The following is a 19,599-nucleotide window of genomic DNA, read 5'->3' on the forward strand; positions in this document are numbered from 1 at the left end:
ATTCTTGTACATAGGGGGCAGTATTATAGTAGTTATATTCTTGTACATAGGGGGCAGTATTATAGTAGTTATATTCTTGTACATACGGAGCAGTAATATAGTAGTTATATTCTTGTACATAGGGGGCAGTATTATAGTAGTTATATTCCTGTACATAGGAGGCAGTATTATAGTAGTTATATTCTTGTACATAGGGGGCAGTATTATAGTAGTTATATTCTTGTACATAGGGGGCAGTATTATAGTAGTTATATTCTTGTACATAGGGGGCAGTATTATAGTAGTTATATTCCTGTACATAGGGGGCAGTATTATAGCAGTTATATTCCTGTACATAGGGGGCAGTATTATAGTAGTTATATTCTTGTACATAGGGGGCAGTATTATAGTAGTTATATTCCTTTCCATGGGGGCAGTATTATAGTAGTTATATTCCTGTACATAGGGGGCAGTATTATAGTAGTTATATTCCTGTACATAGGGGCAGTATTATAGTAGTTATATTCCTGTACATAGGGGACAGTATTATAGTAGGTATATTCCTGTACATAGGGGGCAGTATTATAGTAGTTATATTCTTGTACATAGGGGGCAGTATTATAGTAGTTATATTCTTGTACATAGGGGCAGTATTATAGTAGTTATATTCCTGTACATAGGGGTCATTATTATAGTAGTTATATTCTTGTACATAGGGAGCAGTATTATAGTAGATATATTCTTGTACATAGGGGGCAGTATTATAGTAGTTATATTCTTGTACATAGGGGTAGTATTATAGTAGTTATATTCTTGTACATGGGGGCATTACTGTATTGAATAGAACTGTCTCTATTATCTTGCCTCGTTTCTGATATAATGACAGATTCTATATCTTCCCTCTTCCATTCGGTTTCCTGGTATACGCTCCTCAGTCTTGTCATGACAGATTTCAGATTTTATCTTTATTTTCCTGTGAAATTCCACCCTCATTCTTTTGGCCTTTGAGCCACAAACAGCAGCAGGATAGAAGGGAGGAGACCGGCTATGGGGGGGACATGGAAAGGGGTGCGACAATAGTGTGTGTGACGGGGGGGAACGAAGTATCAAAAGTGTGTAAAGAGGCAACAGAATAGAAGGGGGCAAGAGTAAGAGGTGCATTATTAGTAGGGAGCTACTAGAAGATGGTTGTTATTAGATAATAGGGAGCATTGGAGGGCATTTTAAGAGCATTGGGGGGGGGGGGCACCATATAGAATGTAAGAATATGGCCACTAGGAGGCATTACACAGTGTAGGGGCCAAGGAAAGAAAATCCCTATAGTACTGGGTGTGTGCTGCGTCATTAATCATATCTGACGTCTATGATTACGTTCTCCCAGCACAGTGACACCAGCAACGAGATAATTGCTAATTAAATATGACAAAAACGATGAAACGATGGACCTTCCACCATGCAAACATCCGACAGAAGAAGCAGAGCCTATATGACGGTTGTTACTGTAGAAACGTGGACTACATGGCAGGGTTATTTATTGTAACCAAAATTGACCTAATTAGTGGAGAGTAATTGGGTAAGTGGGTCCTTTCAAGAGATGGAAAATTACTGGGATATGCCACCAACGTCCCAAAAACGGGATGAAGCTCGCTGGGGACACTAAACACACTATCCAGAGGAAATTCCTTTATCTAGCCTGATAAACCAGGGACATTACTCATAGATCCAGGCCCCGTGACTGTGGTATCTACTTATATTTATTATCCATGACATCTTCCTTCTAACATCAACTGTTATAATTATGCTTAGGAGCCTGAAGGGCTCCCGTGGGTGTTTCCGGAGCCTCTCTATGATGTAGCTTCACAATGTAGCTGTTACAATGAGCAGAGGAGGCCTCCCCACCCCCTGCACTTCCTGTTGCAGTTAGATTATGCAGGGAGGAGGGAGAGAGCAGGGGGAGTGTTAGACACGTTCTGCTCATTGTATCAGCCTGTGAAACTTCAGCAAGGATGGACACTGTTAACACCTCCAGAGCCTTTCAGACTCATTAGCATAATTTTAAAAGCTGATTTTAGAAGGAAGAAGGTCACGGATAAAAAATGTAAGAAGATTACCACAGTCATGGGGCCTAGATCTATGAGGAATTATTATTGGTGGTAGATTTCTTTTAAAGAGGGTCTTTCCGCGCCTATACCAATTCCAATTCTTTGCCTTTAATAGGTGGCGCTCTTTTGATTCAGGCACTGTTTACATTTTTTCTCTATTCGCAACCTTTCCTGGAAAATCAAAGTCCTTACTTTCAGCATCCAATAAGCTAATGAGTCAGATGGGAGGTGCCAGACAGTGGAGAACCTAAAAAGCTTATATAATGCTGAAACCATCAGGTATGAACCCACTGGGGTAGATTCATTGGGGATCATTTACTAAGGGTCCGTCGGACGCATTTTCGTCTGGTTTCCCGACGACTTTCCGTTTTGCTCAGAATTGCCCCGGGATTTTGGTGCACGCACTTGGATTTTGGTGCATCGGCGCCAGCTTGCACGTGACAGAAATGGGGGGGGGGGGTGGCCGTCGGAACAACGCGCAGGATTAAACATTTAGAATTGTGTTGCAAGACACGCACTTACAAGCACCAGGAAGAAGCAGGTGAACTCAAGTGGACCTCGGCGCAGAAACAACGGATGCAGGAACTCGGGCGCACGACCTTAGTGAATCCCGGTAGACCCGAATCCTCGTTGAACAACGCACCGCGGGATCGCGACAGGACCGGGTAAGTAAATCTGCCCCATTATGCACAAAAATCTCCTGCAAGGTTTTTCTAAGACCCACAAACTACTGTGGGCCAGAAAACTTTCCAGCTTCAGTATCTACTTAGAACCTAAGACCTGGTCTGAACCAGCAGAGATTTCGGCTATAGTATCAGCTGCCTCAGACCTGGTCCGAACTGTCGTAGATTGCGCCCAATCTACTAAGAGGCCATAGTCTCTTAGTAGAAACAGAGGCCAGAGCGCCGGCAGGGGAAAGTTTAAAATGCCTTCTTATAAATTTAACCCCACTGTGTTACCAAACTGGTCTGACCTTGACCTACAGCTACACCATCTCTGTCTAAGCAGCTTCAATGAGCAGAGCATGTCTCGCCCAATTGTTAAACCCTTTAATACCCAGGTAGGGATGTGTTGTATTTCCAGTGTTGGGGATAGCTGATGCAGAAAGGTTGAGAGACATTGGTGCGTTACACTGAAAGAGAAGGACGAGAGTGTTCAAGGTAGAAGCTGAGGTCAGGGCAGAGTAGGAAAATCTGAATTCTAGGCAACAGGAGAGGCAGCAAAATGTCTAGGTGAACAAAATAGGGAACCAAGGACCAAAAATAGATCATCGGAAAACAGCGTAACGAAACACCTTTGAAGGAACCAGACATAAGTAAGAACCTAAATTTCTTTGGCATCTTCCAGTTGGGGAAGGGTGGGAACAAATGATCTTTAGTGTGTTGGCCCCATTGTTGGCCAACTCCACTCTTCTTCACTTGTCCATACTTAAAGCCAATGCTTTCATCATGACCTACTGATATTACTGAGAGCAGAGCCATCTGTTTATTCTGATCATTCTGCATAATTTTTTGTTTTTTTTTAATCTTTTCTCCATGGAGACAATACCTCGGTCGTGAAGATATCGTAATGAGAAGGTCTGGAGCTGTGTATCTTTTTCTGACCACCAAAAATAAATTTACACGGTAATGAAGACGCGTCTTACATGTTGTTTACTGAAACAAACATTTCGGGTCAAATTACCACATGACTTTGATTGCTTACGATTGAAAATAGGCCTGGTCTTTGTGGGAGTTTACAAACAGTAGAAAAGTCTTTTTGGAAAGTTTCCAAATTATCGTCCAATCTGTGGGAAAATGTGTAGACCTTTTGGATGGGCTTTGGTCTGATCTTGTGACTAACCACAGAAAGTTCTATGTATGTTTTGTAAAATACGACCACCTTATTTCCAATATTTAAAGGGATGGGGAAGGCAGGCAAAGCGAAACATTACCTATGTTTATTTTTTAACTTCAAGATCTCTTGGTGCCTGTGGCTGGGATTTCAAAATGTTCCCTTAACCCCAGTCTCTTCTCAAAATTAGAGCCTTCTTCAGTCCTAGTTCTCATCTCCACCGATTTGTGACTTCTTCTGTGTTTGTAGATTGGCTTCCATGCTTTCTAGCAGGACCATTAGAAAGGTAGAGTAATATTTGATAAAGTGGGGCAAAATGTAGACAAAATCCCAATGCTCCTTATGAGGGATGGACAGTCTTGACGTGATCAGAAAGGGTCATCAGGAGAAATGTCATAGATGCAAGAAAGAAGTCTATGTCGAAGATCAAAATGGACCTTCTACAATGGTGGTGGATGTTTCCATCTTGGACACGCTTACCTCGTTGTGTTGTGTTGATGTTTCCACCCAGGACTCATGTATCTCGTTGTACCTTGTTAATAACTAGAGATGAGCGAGCATACTCGTCCGAGTATTAGCGTACTCAAAACGGCTCGTTGCTCGGACGAGTATTTCGCCTGCTCGAGTGCTCGTTTCGAGTTAGCAGTTATTGTGTACATACAATAGTATGTGAAGAACAATATGTGTGGAGAACACATTGCAGATGTTTCCATACATCTGCTAACTTAGAACACCGAGCACTCGAGCATCGGGAAAAGTTCGACATAAAACTTATATCCTTCTTCCAGCAGTGATGTTACTACATAGATTGCCACCATGTCCCCTAATATTGTAGGTGGGGGGTCCACAGGACTGAAATTACACTTGTGTATGCCTGTGAAAAATTTCCAGAAGTCCAGATCTCCTGGTGGTCCTACACATTGGGGAAATGTAGACCTGTGGGTAGTGGATGTTGGGAATTAATGATATGATTATACAAGGATCTTAAATACAATAACTCCGAAAAAGCTAAAACCTTTATAATTTTCTTGTTCCTCCGAAGACCCTTAGATGGTTCAGTGGAGAGTTCCACAGGGGAATCCGGTAGATAGAAGTGTCACTGTGAATCATCTTCCTCTACATTAACAGCTTATTTCTCTCCTGTAACTGTCCTGATAATCATCGAGTCTCTGCGGCAAAGTGAGAAACCTGCTTCTAAAATATGAATTTATTAACTTGGGGGGGAAAAAAATGGCAAATGTGTCAGCTGTAATTTCGGTTTGCATGTTTTCTGTAAACAAAACGGATCGCCGAGGTATGATGACAACAAATCAAGCTTTATTTGCAATTCCCAAGGAACAAGGATAAGATGGTAGGTTCTAAATTTAGTAAAAGGCTCTCAAAATATGCCTGGGTTTTTGGGAGAAGCAGGGGTGTCTAGATGGGTCCAAAAATTCTGAACTTTTCAAAATAATGGGCAATGTTTTCAAGCAACTCTTCTAGTCCAACTCTTTTTAGAACCTTTATGGTTCATGGAGGTGTCTCAAAAATGAAAGAGCCATCACTTGGATGTCCAAATGACCTAATAAACAACAACCACGTAATCTTGTCATACTGGGGGTCATTTACTAAGCGCCCGATTCGCGTTTTCCCGACGTGTTACCCGAATATTTCCGATTTGTGCCGATTTTCCCTGTATTGCCCTGGGATTTTGGCGCACGCGATCGGATTGTGGCGCATCGGGGCTGGCATGCACGTGACGGAAATCGGGGCGTGGCCGAACGAAAACCCGCCGGATTCGGAGAAAGCGCTTTTAAAAAAAAAATGTGTCGCGAAACCTGCACTTACCTTCACCGGGTATAGGCCGGTGAATTTCAGGGCATTCCAGAGGGCCTCAGGGAACTTCAGCGCAGCAGCGACATCTGGTGGACGGCGGAGGAACTACCATAGTGAATCGCCGGAAGACCCGAATCCACCGCAGAGAACGTGCCGCTGGATCGCGAATGGGCCAGGTAAGTAAATCTGCCCCATTGTGTATATCTTCATAGTGGACAGTGATCTGAATGATGATCCTCACCTGAACTGGAAGGTACTTTTGCTTTCCAAAATGGTTTAAAAGGATATCCCAGAACCTTGATTTGGATAGGATATGTGATAAGTGTTTGATCATCGGTGGTCCTGGTGTTGGAACCACAGGTGAAATCTTCTGCTTTTGTTCATTTTTTATGGTCTTGATGGGCACACAGCACTTACAGAGTATCTTAGTTACTCCTATAACTTGGGGCACATGGAGTGATTGATGGGTATTCCGGTGGATGAACCTCTAGAAATGGTTGTACAACATTGGAACCACTAGAGATGGTTGTACAACATTGGAACCACTAGAGATGGTTGTGCAACATTGGTTCCATGAGTAGGTCCACTCTACGGCTTTGTGAAGGGAAGTAGAGGACTTGTTACTGTGTATCAATAAAAAAGTTTAGGCCTAGACCAATGGTTTATGTTAACTGCTGGTTAGTATTCGACCTATCGGGACTAAGGGTATTTCCAATTATGATTCCGCGTTTCAACAATTGCGCTGAAACAGAACAAAAAGATATTGATCCTCATCACTGCTAGTGCCGGATAAGTCAGACTGTGCTGTATATTTTACTGTCAGCACTTTAAATAAACTCTGCAAGACCGAAGAGATGAGAAGACAAAGCTACAGGGAGATGAGAAATGTAAAGAGAAATGTTCATCATGTCCTTTCCTTCACCTACTGTGCACATTATTAGAGTCAGCATAAAGATTCATAAACAATATGGCTCCATCAGGGATGTGCGGCCCATGTCACTGAACAGGGTTTGTGAACTCTCCCTACACAATGGATATCAATATCCTAAAGGTCTTCGTACCAGTAGCTAACACATTATTTCCATACTTGATCCAAGTCCCCGTTTCTGGAGTCTGAGACCTCCGACTTGGGTAAAGAACCCCATCTTTGGACAGTTCCCTGTGGTTACCAGGTCTCTGTTCCCATATGTGTGGTCCTCAAACTCTTTACCAGTCTAGAGGTACGTCTTTATGGTATCTACTGCGATTCATGCATGATGAATCCCAGAAGATGTGGCGTTGCCAAGCAGGGTCACCTCCAGGTTTCAGTAGGCCCATGGGTGACAGAGCCTCAGTGGGCCCCTTTGCAGTGAACTCGTATGGCAGCATTAGAAATTTAGAAACTACAACAGTCTCCTGCTCCCTAAAATATTCCCTTGTTTATCATCCCAAACAGCCCCTTCATGTTTATTTTATATAAGCCCCCCTCACACCCTTCGGATTAATTAGATACAGCAACCCTTACCCCCATGGATTCCTTACGTACAGACTTATGTGGGCCCCCCCTAGCGGCTCTAGGCCCCCGGCACTTGCCCACGTACGCCCAGTGCTGGCGCCGGCCCTGATGCCAAGATCTGAGATGTAAGTCCAAGACCCTCAAAACCCTCAACAGTATTGGAAGACTTTGTTGTAACTAATGCCAGATACCAGATTTTTTTTTTCTATTGACCTCCAAGGAGACTTTGACATACACATCATGAGTTCGACCAGCATTTAACTTAAAGGGAACCTGTCACCGGGTGACCCATTTTTCGCACTCCCCCAGTCCCCACAGAGCATAATACATACACTGCCAAAGTGTTTTTGTATTAAAAATTGGTTTTACAGAAAAAAAGATATGTTATATTGTACCTTACATTAGCATCTGCTGTGTGACTAGGAAGTTGCCTTTTGGGAGGGGCTGGAAAGGAGCAGTTTCCCCCCTACCCTTGGGGAAGCAGCTACTCCATGTGACCTTTTCAAATATATGAATAACTCCCCTCACTCGGGATTGGCTGTAGAGAAACAGGGGGCGTCGCTAAGCCCAGTGATGGGTGTTTTCATATATTTGAAAAGGTCACATGGAGAAGCTGTTCCCCAAGGGTGGGGGGGGGAAACTGCTCCTTTCCAGTCCCTCCCAAAAGGCAACTGCCTAGTCACACAGCAGATGCTAATGAAAGGTACAATATAACATATCTTTCTTTCTGTAAAACCAATTTTTAATACAAAAACACTTTGGCAGTGTATGTACTATGCTCTGTGGGGACTGGGCGAGTGCTAAAAATGGGTCTCCTGGTGACAGGTTCCCTTTAATGAGTTTGACCACCTGCTCTTTCAATTCTTTTTGTAAAGTCATTTAAAAACCCAGAAGACAAATGATATGAATGGAGTTCCTCTTCCAATTTCCTAACTATCCAACCCAGTAATCAATGCATTAGGCTCCTTGGGTTTCTAGCACATGTCTCAATATGTCTCACTCTCTGTTCCAAATGTTCTATTTCGCGGTGTCCTCATCAGTGGCTCTTTCTGTCCATTGTACCCTTGAAACCAAAGACATCTTGTAATATATACTGACAAGTCAGCCTGCGTTTGGTTTTTCTGGAACCAGGGATAATGTATGGCTGGGAAGGGTGATGATGATTACCTGACGATTCAACTGCTTTGTCAAGGCAAGGAGATACCTGCAGGAGCACAGATGCCTTGGGATGGACCTCTTCCAGTCCTTCCACTTTAGATTTCATACAATCTAAACCTCTCATAATTTTTAAGTGGAATGATGCTTTTATCTGCATATTTCAAGCCTCTTCTTTCATCCAGAAGTCTCAACATTGTTTTAATTAGGTTTTCGTGAATCTGATGACTCTTTGACCAGAGGAACGGCTGCGCAAATTGGCAAGTCGTCACACAGAATTGTGCTTTAACCCGTGCCCGTTCATACACAGACTATAGCTAGTGCACAGCTTGGGGGGCAGGCAGCCCAGTCCACTGCCAGGTGCACCCTCCCCTCATACCCCTCAATGCCAACTTGCCATGAAGGTGGCTTAAAGTGGACATCATCGCAATGCCTAGTGTTGCACCAGGAATCGGTGCACAAGCCCTGTTAATTATCCCCCATATTTTGGAATGTGAACTACCCAAGATAGTAGCATCTAAAATGCCACTAAGCCTCCAGGATCTCTAGAGTGACTTATTTTAGAAAAAAAATTAATCCTTTGAAGCCAGTTGTATACGACTTTGGGGTGAATTTTTTTATTTTTTTTTAGAAAATGGTCCATTCATATAAAATAATGAAAGGTAAAGAAGATCTTTCTTGCCATCCCGGAGGGTGCTGATGACAGTTTCTCTTTAAAAATAAGAAAAGTTGGAACAAAAAAGAAAAATTTTCGACACTTAATATATTTTAGAATCCTTGTGCCGCAACAAAACCGAGATGATATGTGTGCTGTATTCCAGAATGAATTCATGTTCAACAGAGCAAGACCTGCTGGGAGAACATTTATCAACAATAGCAGTATCTGCAACGGGGGGATGAACTGCAGACAAAGTATCACTGCACCTGAATCCTTGGTTAATATGTCACGCTGTGGGTGATGGCTGAGATAGATGCTTGGGTAGGTCCTGCTCAACCACTGCTCATTTTATATGTCCCTCCAAAGTAGGATTTCAGATATTGGGGGTCATTTACTAAGGGCCCGATTCGCGTTTTCCCGACATGTTACTCGAATATTTCCGATTTGCGCTGATTTTCCCTGTATTGCCCCAGGATTTTGGTGCACACGATTGGATTGTGGCGCATCGGCACCGGCATGCATGCGACAGAAATTGGGGGGCGTGGCCGTACGAAAACCCGACGGATTCTGAGAAACCGAGGCATTTTTTAAAAAAAAAGTGTCGCGGAACTTGCACTTACCTTCACTAGGAATAGGCCGGTGTACTTCAGTGCATTTCGGCGGGCCTCGGGGAACTTCAGCGCAGCAGCGCCACCTGGTGGACGTCGGAGGAACTACCTTAGTGATTCCCGGCTGGACCCGAATCCACCGCAGAGAACGCGCCACGGGATCGCGAATGGACCGGGTAAGAAAATCTGCCCCAATGAGTTTTATGTTTCGGAAAACCACCTAAAATTCCATTGAAAAATATCTTCTCGATCATAGAAGATGGTCAGTATGATAAAAGTACAACTGGTCTCAGGGAATTAAGTCAAACCAAAGGGTGGTCTCCAATAAAATGGTGCTCCTCTGAATATAGTCGAGCCTCAAAGAGTTTTCTTAACGAAAAAGAGAAGTGATACCAGCTTTTAGCATGTTTCAAACTTTATTGAAGTTCAATTTCAAATTTGAAACCATTTTTAAAGTCAGACATGGATTATGGATGAGAAGACCTTCCTTGTTATAAACGTTCTTGACAGTCCCGAATGTGACAGATATGGTTGAGACCCATTGTGGTCAATCAAGTCAAAACCGACTGTCAACAATATCTTGATGGGCCTTGTTTTGGACACGGATGCCTAGTGATGCTGGAACAGAGAATGGTCTTCTGGCGACTTTTCTCAAAAAGATTGAGGCATTGCATGGTCTAAAAGGTCTTGTTGGCTAAAGTTTACTTCCATCCATGAACTTGCCCAGATAGAGATGTGTGACTGCCATCAATCCACAGAACAATTGTCCATTGCTGACTGGTCCAGTGGTGACTTGTAATTCACCACTTCAGCCGGTACCTGGCATTCGGCTTTGTGGATGGCATGCTACTGCTCGGCCATGGACATCCATGCCACATGGGCATTTTATGGTCCCCAGTAATTGATGCCTGTGCTCCAAAAGTTTCCGTAGTCTCGACTTCATGGCTTAGTTGCTGCAGTTCCTTTTCAATAATGCACCTTATAGTTGATGGTGGAATATCTAGGAGGGATCGTGTGATATCTATATTGAGGTCTGTAAAGGTGGACCATATGATAGGGACTCGATGTTATACTACTGGAACAATGGACCTGAATCAAACACCAAAAGAGGGGCAGGTCAAGAGGTTGTCCTATCACTCCATTCACTGTGCTGGAAGTGGTTGAGGACATCGCTTGACCATCACCCGCACTCTCATAGATGACACATGAACCTGCTACTGATACCCAATGCTTGGCAATTTCAAACATTCCCATAGTATAGAGTGAAGAGGCAGAACCAGGAGTACATTAGGATTATTATGGGCGTTGACTAAATGAAAATTGTGACCACCAACAAGTTTACGGTTTTTATTTTTGAAGTTTAAGGACCTCGACATGTATGACAAAAGCCAGCGCACATGTATGAGGAGTGCAGTGCTGGAGGCCTCTCTCTTTATAATACTCAGCCCTTGGATTAGGTGGCTATGGGCCCTTTGGAGCCTTGGCCTTGGGCAGCTGCCCAAACCACTGATATTATAATCTGCTACTATGCAGGACACATACTCCATATATTAGAGTATCATAGTTTATACGGTTGATAAAAGACACTTGTCCATCAAGTTCAACCAAGGAAGGGAAGGGATTGGATGAGGAAGGTATTTGGGGGAAACAATTCTATATAACATAACCATCAATGTTATTTAGGTATTTTTAGGCATCTAGACCCTTCTTGAAGCTCTCTCCTCTCCCTGCTGTGACCAGCGCCTGAGCTCGGCTATTCGACAGATTGACAGTTCTCATAGTAAAGAAGCCTTGTGTCGCCTCTGGTGATTAAACCTTGTTTTCTCCAGACGGAGACAGTGCCCCCTTGTCTTTTGATTTGATTTAATCTGAAACAACTTACCGCCATATTTTTTGTATGGACCATTCATATATTTATATAAATTAATCATGTCCCCTCGTAGTCGTCTCTTTTCCAGACTAAATAAATCAAGTTGTTTTAATCTTTCCTCATAACTAAGACCCTCCATACCCCTTATCATTTTTGTGGCTCTACGTTGAAGTAGACCCTGTTCTCTTGATCAGTGGACGTCAGAGCAGTCAGACCCCCACCGATCTGATTATTATCCCCTATACTCTGGATGAGGGATGAAAATAAAACTTGAGACAACCCTTTAAGCAGTTATTCTAGCATGAATATCTATGTAAAAGTCGGAACAACCGCCCCCCCCCCCCCAATTTCCCCCCTCCCCCCAACATGACCATTAGTGGCAGTAAAGATTACAACGATGATATTGAATGAAATCTATAAGGGCACAAAACAATGAGGAAAGCAGAGATAGAGCTCAGAGACAAGCACCGCAGAGACGCAACGTGCAAAGGTGACATAGAGGAATGAGATGCTCCCAGCAACGCTTCAAAGAAAGATGGAACAACAATCGGCATTAAAGGGAAGAAGCACAACATTATCATCTGTAGGCCTCATTTAATAACTTGTCAAGATTTGCAGCCAGCTCATTTATTTCACTAGAGGTGACCTCACATCACTGCCGTGTACTGCCAACATACACAGCGCCTACAATACATACATAATGTACCGCACTACACACACACATGGGCTACAACACAACTGCAATGTGTCCCATATATAACTACAACTCTACAAAGTATCACAGTTATATACATCCCCATAGGAGTGATAGAAGGGTTATGTCCAACTTCAAAAAGAGGAGGTATAGAATAATAATAAAAATTCTTTATTTGAATAGTACAGATTCCAGAGCGCCGCACAGAGCTTGTTACATCCATCCCTGTTCCCGATGGGGCTCACAATCTAATCATCCTACCAGTATGTTATGGTATTAGATTTTGGCAGTATTATAGTAGTTATATTCCTGTACATAGGGGGCAGTATTATAGTAGTTATATTCTTGTACATAGGGGGCAGTATTATAGTAGTTATATTCCTGTACATAGGGGGCAGTATTATAGTAGTTATATTCTTGTACATAGGGGGCAGTATTATAGTAGTTATATTCTTGTACATAGGGGGCAGTATTATAGTAGTTATATTCCTGTACATAGGGGGCAGTATTATAGTAGTTATATTCTTGTACATAGGGGGCAGTATTATAGTAGTTATATTCTGGTACATAGGGGGCAGTATTATAGTAGTTATATTCTTGTACATAGGGGGCAGTATTATAGTAGTTATATTCTTGTACATAGGGGGCAGTATTATAGTAGTTATATTCTTGTACATAGGGGGCAGTATTATAGTAGTTATATTCTTGTACATAGGTGGCAGTATTATAGTAGTTATATTCTGGTACATAGGGGGCAGTATTATAGTAGTTATATTCCTGTACATAGGGGGCAGTATTATAGTAGTTATACTCTTGTACATAGGGGGCAGTATTATAGTAGTTATATTCCTGTACATAGAGGGCAGTATTATAGTAGTTATATTCTTGTACATAGGGGGTAGTATTATAGTAGTTATATTCTTGTACATAGGGGGCAGTATTATAGTAGTTATATTCTTGTACATAGGGGGCAGTATTATAGTAGTTATATTCCTGTACATAGGGGGCAGTATTATAGTAGTTATATTCCTGTACATAGGGGGCAGTATTATAGTAGTTATATTCTTGTACATAGGGGGCAGTATTATAGTAGTTATATTCTTGTACATAGGGGGCAGTATTATAGTAGTTATATTCTTGCACATAGGGGGCAGTATTATAGTAGTTATATTCTTGTACATAGGGGGCAGTATTATAGTTGTTATATTCTGGTACATAGGGGGCAGTATTATAGTAGTTATATTCTTGTACATAGGGGGCAGTATTATAGTAGTTATATTCTTGTACATAGGGGGCAGTATTATAGTAGTTATATTCTTGTACATAGGGGGCAGTATTATAGTAGTTATATTCTTGTACATAGGGGGCAGTATTATAGTAGTTATATTCCTGTACATAGGGGGCAGTATTATAGTAGTTATATTCCTGTACATAGGGGGCAGTATTATAGTAGTTATACTCTTGTACATAGGGGGCAGTATTATAGTAGTTATATTCCTGTACATAGGGGGCAGTATTATAGTAGTTATATTCTTGTACATAGGGGGCAGTATTATAGTAGTTATATTCCTGTACATAGGGGGCAGTATTATAGTAGTTATATTCTTGTACATAGGGGGCAGTATTATAGTAGTTATATTCTTGTACATAGGGGGTAGTATTATAGTAGTTATATTCTTGTACATAGGGGGCAGTATTATAGTAGTTATATTCTTGTACATAGGGGGCAGTATTATAGTAGTTATATTCCTGTACATAGGGGGCAGTATTATAGTAGTTATATTCTTGTACATAGGGGGTAGTATTATAGTAGTTATATTCTTGTACATAGGGGGCAGTATTATAGTAGTTATATTCCTGTACATAGGGGGCAGTATTATAGTAGTTATATTCTTGTACATAGGAGGCAGTATTATAGTAGTTATATTCTTGTACATAGGGGGCAGTATTATAGTAGTTATATTCTTGTACATAGGGGGCAGTATTATATAAGTTATATTCTTATTAGAAGTATTCTTGCTTGAGTTGGGAATCCTGGAGATTAATTCTCTACAGTCTCTTGTAGTAGACAGAGGTCTCTGGAACTTAATGTAATGTCATCCTCTCCTTACAGTCAAATATATATTATAAATTAATGGTAATTATAATAAATTTCCGTTATATTTACCCCTAATTGCCATGTCCTGATAAAATTGGTTGTCTTGTAATGCGCCTGTTATAACATCGGATGACACACAAGCCTGGGGAAATGATCCTCATTAAGATATGGAAAAATTAACATAATAAATTGCTATGTGTGATATTACCATTTTATCAACCATGTAGAATTATCTAGAATCTCCTGGTGTCTTTTGGAGAAACAAAGGGCATCCGGAGTCACAAATACATGTAATTTGCTGCAGCCAAGATAAGTTTTCACAATTTTTGAGATATTGGGGCACATTTAGTAAGGGTCCAAATCGCTCTTTTTTGTCGGATTTCCCGAAAATTACCGTTTTGCGCCGAATTGCCCCAGGTTTTTTGCGCACGCAATCGGATTGTGGGGCATCCGCCCCGGAATGCATGCGACGGAAATCGGGGGCGTGGCCATCTGAAAACCCGACGGATTCGGAAATCCGCACTTTAAAAAAAAAAAAAGTGTCGCTTGACACGCGCTTACATGCACCCAGGATAGGACGGTGAACTCCGGCGGACCACGGCGCAGCAGCGACACCTGGTGGACATCGGGCGCAAGACCTTAGTGAATCCCGGCATACCCGAATCCTCGTCGGAGAATGCACTGCTGGATCGCGACTGGACGGGTAAGTAAATGACCACCAGTGTCTTAAAAATTTCCAGTTGTGGCAACTCATAGAAACAATGTAGAAGAGAGGACCTTTCATTACGACTTCAGATATCTTCATCCTCTTATACATTCCACTTATACATCCCTGATTCCTGTACAGGCGGTCCCCTACTTAAGAACACCTGACTTACATACGACCCCTAGTTACAAACGGATCTCTGGATGTTGGTAATTTACTGTACTTTAGCCCTAGGCTACAATGATCAGCTGTAACAGTTATCACAGGTGTCTGTAATGAAGCTTTAGTGTTACTCCTGGTTCTTATGACAACCCAACATTTTTAAAATCCAATTGTCACAGAGACCAAAAAAATTTTGACTGGGGTTACACTAATAAAGTATAGAGTTCCGACTTACATACAAACTCAACTTAAGAACAAACCTATAGAACCGATCTTGTATGTAACCTGGGGACTGCCTGTATAGTAAAAATTTTCAGTCCTCCAATGCCATTATTTTCAGATGCCAACTTGCATATGGGTGGAGCCAGGATGTCTTCTCCCCTGAAGTTATCTTCTCCACTTAGAGAAGAGAACATAATTACCATATTGGGCCCAATTCGCGTTTTCCGGACGTGTTACCCGAATAGTTCCGATTTGCGACAATTTTCCCTGAATTGCCCCGGGATTTTGGTGCACGCGATCGGATTGTGGCGCATCGGCACTGGCATGCACGCAATGGAAATCGGGGGCATGGCCGAATGAAAACCCGACGGATTAGGAAAAACCACTGCATTTTTAAAAAAAAAAAGTGTTGCAGGACTCGCGCTTACCTTCACTAGGAATAGGCCAGGGAACTTCAGCGCAGCACCGCCACCTGGTGAACATCGGAGGAACTACCTTAGTGAATCTCGGCCGGACCCGAATCCACCACAGAGAACGTGCCACTGGATGCCGAATGTACCGGGTAAGTAAATCTGCCCCATTATTTGTGGACAAACTTCAAGCTAGGTTAATTCAGGTTAATTATTGTCGTATCGGTCGTTTTGGAATAGAGCAGATAACCTGTCTCCACCCATCTAACAGTTCTTCATTTGCTTGGGAACCATGTGGTCCACAGAATCAGTAGAACTATGTCTACTGAAGGTTCTAAAAAGTTGTGATCTGTATATAATCCCCAGAAACTACCATAAGTAGGGGAAAGGTTAGACCAAATCCTTGAATTTTTTGTTGACTTCTCATTTTTTGGCCAATTTCCACCATGTTTCGGGGCTCATCTCACTTTTTGCCGTCAGTAAATCTAGTATGAACATATCTCCATGGCATGAAGATAGGAAATCAGAAGAATTCTTGTCATGTAGATGATGTTTTGTCCAGTCAAGTACTGTCCACTTTGTTCAGTCGTTTGGCTCTGATGCGACGGGAAACTCGAGTTCGTCACCGATTCACTGGCGCCCAAATTAAGGGTTAATTAAGTCCTGCTCCCATCTGACAGATCAAAACGGGAGGATTAATCACATTCATTACAATGTGCAAATGTGTTTGTCACTGGAAACACGGAGCGGATGGAGGCCGGATAGAGACACTTCACACATAGTGGCTTCTCCTCGTCTTAGGGTCGATAGATGGTGCCTCATCCATTGGCCCCCGGCCAATAGCGCCCAAAAAGGGTTAACCATGTCCAGCAAAACTCGCCATGGTCTGCAGCTGGCTAAAGACCATGAAGTTATTAGAAGCAATTAATTTCATATGACAAACATCTCAGAGCGTGACAGTAATGAGAGTCATTTGTAGACTTCATTACGCTCTGGTTAGAAGTGCATTAAGATGGGGATGACGGGAGATCTACCGGGAACAGATGTTACATCATGAGGGGAGAGGAACGGTCACTTCAAAGATTATTTACCTTGCAGTAAAACAATATACCATGAATACTGGAGTATAAGCCGACCCAAGTATAAGCCAAACAAATTTTAACACAAAAAAACTGGGAAAACCTATTGGGGGTCATTTACTTACCCGGTCCTGTCGTGATCCAGTGGCGCGTTCTCCGACGAGGATTCGGGTCTTTCGCGGTTCTCTAAGGTCGTGTGCCCGATGTCCACCAGGTGTCGCTGCTGCGCTGAAGTCCGATTGATTCATTTTGCGACACAATTCGTTTTTTAAATTCTGCTGTTTTTCCGAATCTGTCGGGTTTTCCGACGGCCGCGGCACCCCGATTTCTGTCGCGTGAAAGCCGGTGCCGATGCGCCACAATCCGATCGTGTGCTCCAAAATCCTGGGGCAATTCGCCGAAAAATATGAAAAATTCGGGAAACCCAGGGGAAAAACGCGATTCGGACCCTTAGTAAATGTGCCCCGCTGACTTGAGTATAAACCTAGGGTGGGTGGCATTGGTCACAGCCTCCAGCCAGTATATAGCTATACAACACCCTGCTACCCAGTATATAGCTAGCCAGTCCATTCCCCCAGTATATAGTTAGCCAGCCCAAACACCACAGTATATAGCTAGCCAGCCCATTCTCCCAGTATATAGCTAGCCAGCCCATTCTCCCAGTATATAGCTAGGCAGCCCATTCCCCCAGTATATAGCTAGCCAGCCCATGTACCACAGTATATAGATAGCCAGTCTCTTGCCCCCTAGTATATAGCAATCCAGCCCATGCCCTCTAGTATATAGCCAGCCCACTGACTCGCAATATATAGCCAGCAACCCCCAATATATAGCTAGCCAGTTAATTCCCTCAGTATATAGCTAGCCAGCACATACACCACATTATATAGCTAGCCAGTTTCTTGCCCCCTAGTATATAGCAAGCCAGCCTATGCCCTCTGGTATATAGCCAGCCCACTGCCCCGCAATATATAGCCAGCAGCCCCCCAGTATATAGCTAGCCAGCCCATTCCCCCAGTATATAGCTAGCCAGCCCATGCACCACAGTATATTGCTAGGCAGTCTCTTGCCCCCTAGTATATAGTATAGTATATTATAGTATAGTATATTGTGCATAGCTGTGCAGTGAGCACGGACCTCATACTCTCTGGATGAGATGCAGCAGGTCAGTGCAGTCTGTGTACTGACTCTTTGTACTCTCACCTTTCCTCTGCACTGACGAAGCCTGAATGTTCTTCAATTCCCCTTGATCCGACTTGTGACTCACAGCATAGTAATACCGCGCATGGTGCATCTATCATCTCTAACACATACAGATGGGGCTCTATTAACCCCTGAATTATGTTACTGACAAACCTGTGGTCTTATTAAAGAAACATCTCCATCTTTTATTCCTATTAAGTTAAATAATGAAGGAAATAGTCATAAAAGTAATTCACCAGCAGCCTAGATAGTATTTTTTAGTATTTTGGACATTGATATTTCAAAAATTCATACTAATAATTCATAAAGCAAGCGAAGAGGCCTGGTTCAGAAAGTGATTGGACCCAATTCTTGATATCCAGACAAGGACGATCAGCAGGGAAAACCTATGAGTAGAGAAAGATTCTGTCCATCTCGCATAACTTAATGGGGTATTCTCATCTGGGCGTTGACACTTAATTCAAATTATCTTCCAGATACATACATTTCTTCAATCGGATGTTATTATAAAAAAAATAAACCATAGGAAGATAATTTATAAAAGAAAAAAATGAAAATCCCTTAGAAATGAGATTGTTGTCCTTGGATACGACCACCGCTGCTGGAGTGCTTTCACACAGGAACATATTGTTTTTGCCTATGAAATGTTTGGGAGTCACTGCATGTCCCACACCCGTTTTGTGGTAATGGAAGCTGGACGGAGGTGGTCAGGCAGAGCTCAATAGGGCATTTGTGGCCAGTGGTCAGGGAGGAGACGAAGGAGACCGTCCCTGTCTCCGAAACGCGTAGGAAATTTGTTCCTCCTTTGTTTCCGTAGCTCCAGTGGTGACGTCACCGAAGCAAACACCGGAGAACTCCGAACAGCGTCCACGCACATCCGAACGCGGTCACCGGCCGGGGCTGCGCCGGATCCGTGGCAGAAGCAAAACAGTGCACTGATTCTTTACCACCCAAGCACCGTAACAACAAAAGGTAAATACCAACTTTTTTCATATTGGAGGAGCGCGATATACACAAACCTTATTTATAAGAACATTCATAAGCACATCCTCAGTCGTACTTTAAAGACAATACTGCCCCCTATGTACAGGAATATAACTACTATAATACTGCCCCCTATGTACAAGAATATAACTACTATAATACTGTCCCCTATGTACAGGACTATAACTACTATAATACTGCCCCCTATGTACAGGACTATAACTACTATAATACTGCCCCCTTTGTACAAGAATATAACTACTATAATACTGCCTCCTATGTACAGGAATATAACTACTATAATACTGCCCCCTATGTACAAGAATATAACTACTATAATACTGCCCCCTATGTACAAGAATATAACTACTATAATACTGCCCCCTATGTACAAGAATATAACTACTATAATACTGCCCCCTATGTACAAGAATATAACTACTATAATACTGCCCCCTATGTACAGGAATATAACTACTATAATACTGTCCCCTATGTACAAGAATATAACTACTATAATACTGCC

General features: G+C 42.5%; 1 long non-coding RNA gene across 1 annotated transcript in view; it reads left to right on the top strand.

The window, feature by feature from the left end:
• LOC140066191 (uncharacterized) overlaps nt 1–18,986 on the top strand; it is a 36,588-nt gene extending 17,602 nt beyond the window's left edge. Inside the window, exon 3 of the long non-coding RNA XR_011848155.1 lies at nt 18,907–18,986. This is a non-coding gene — a long non-coding RNA (uncharacterized lncRNA). The remainder of the gene's footprint in view (nt 1–18,906) is intronic.
• Nucleotides 18,987–19,599: the final 613 nt, after the last annotated feature.

Source organism: Engystomops pustulosus, chromosome 6 (assembly GCF_040894005.1).
Source record: "Engystomops pustulosus chromosome 6, aEngPut4.maternal, whole genome shotgun sequence".
NCBI lineage: Eukaryota > Metazoa > Chordata > Amphibia > Anura > Leptodactylidae > Engystomops > Engystomops pustulosus.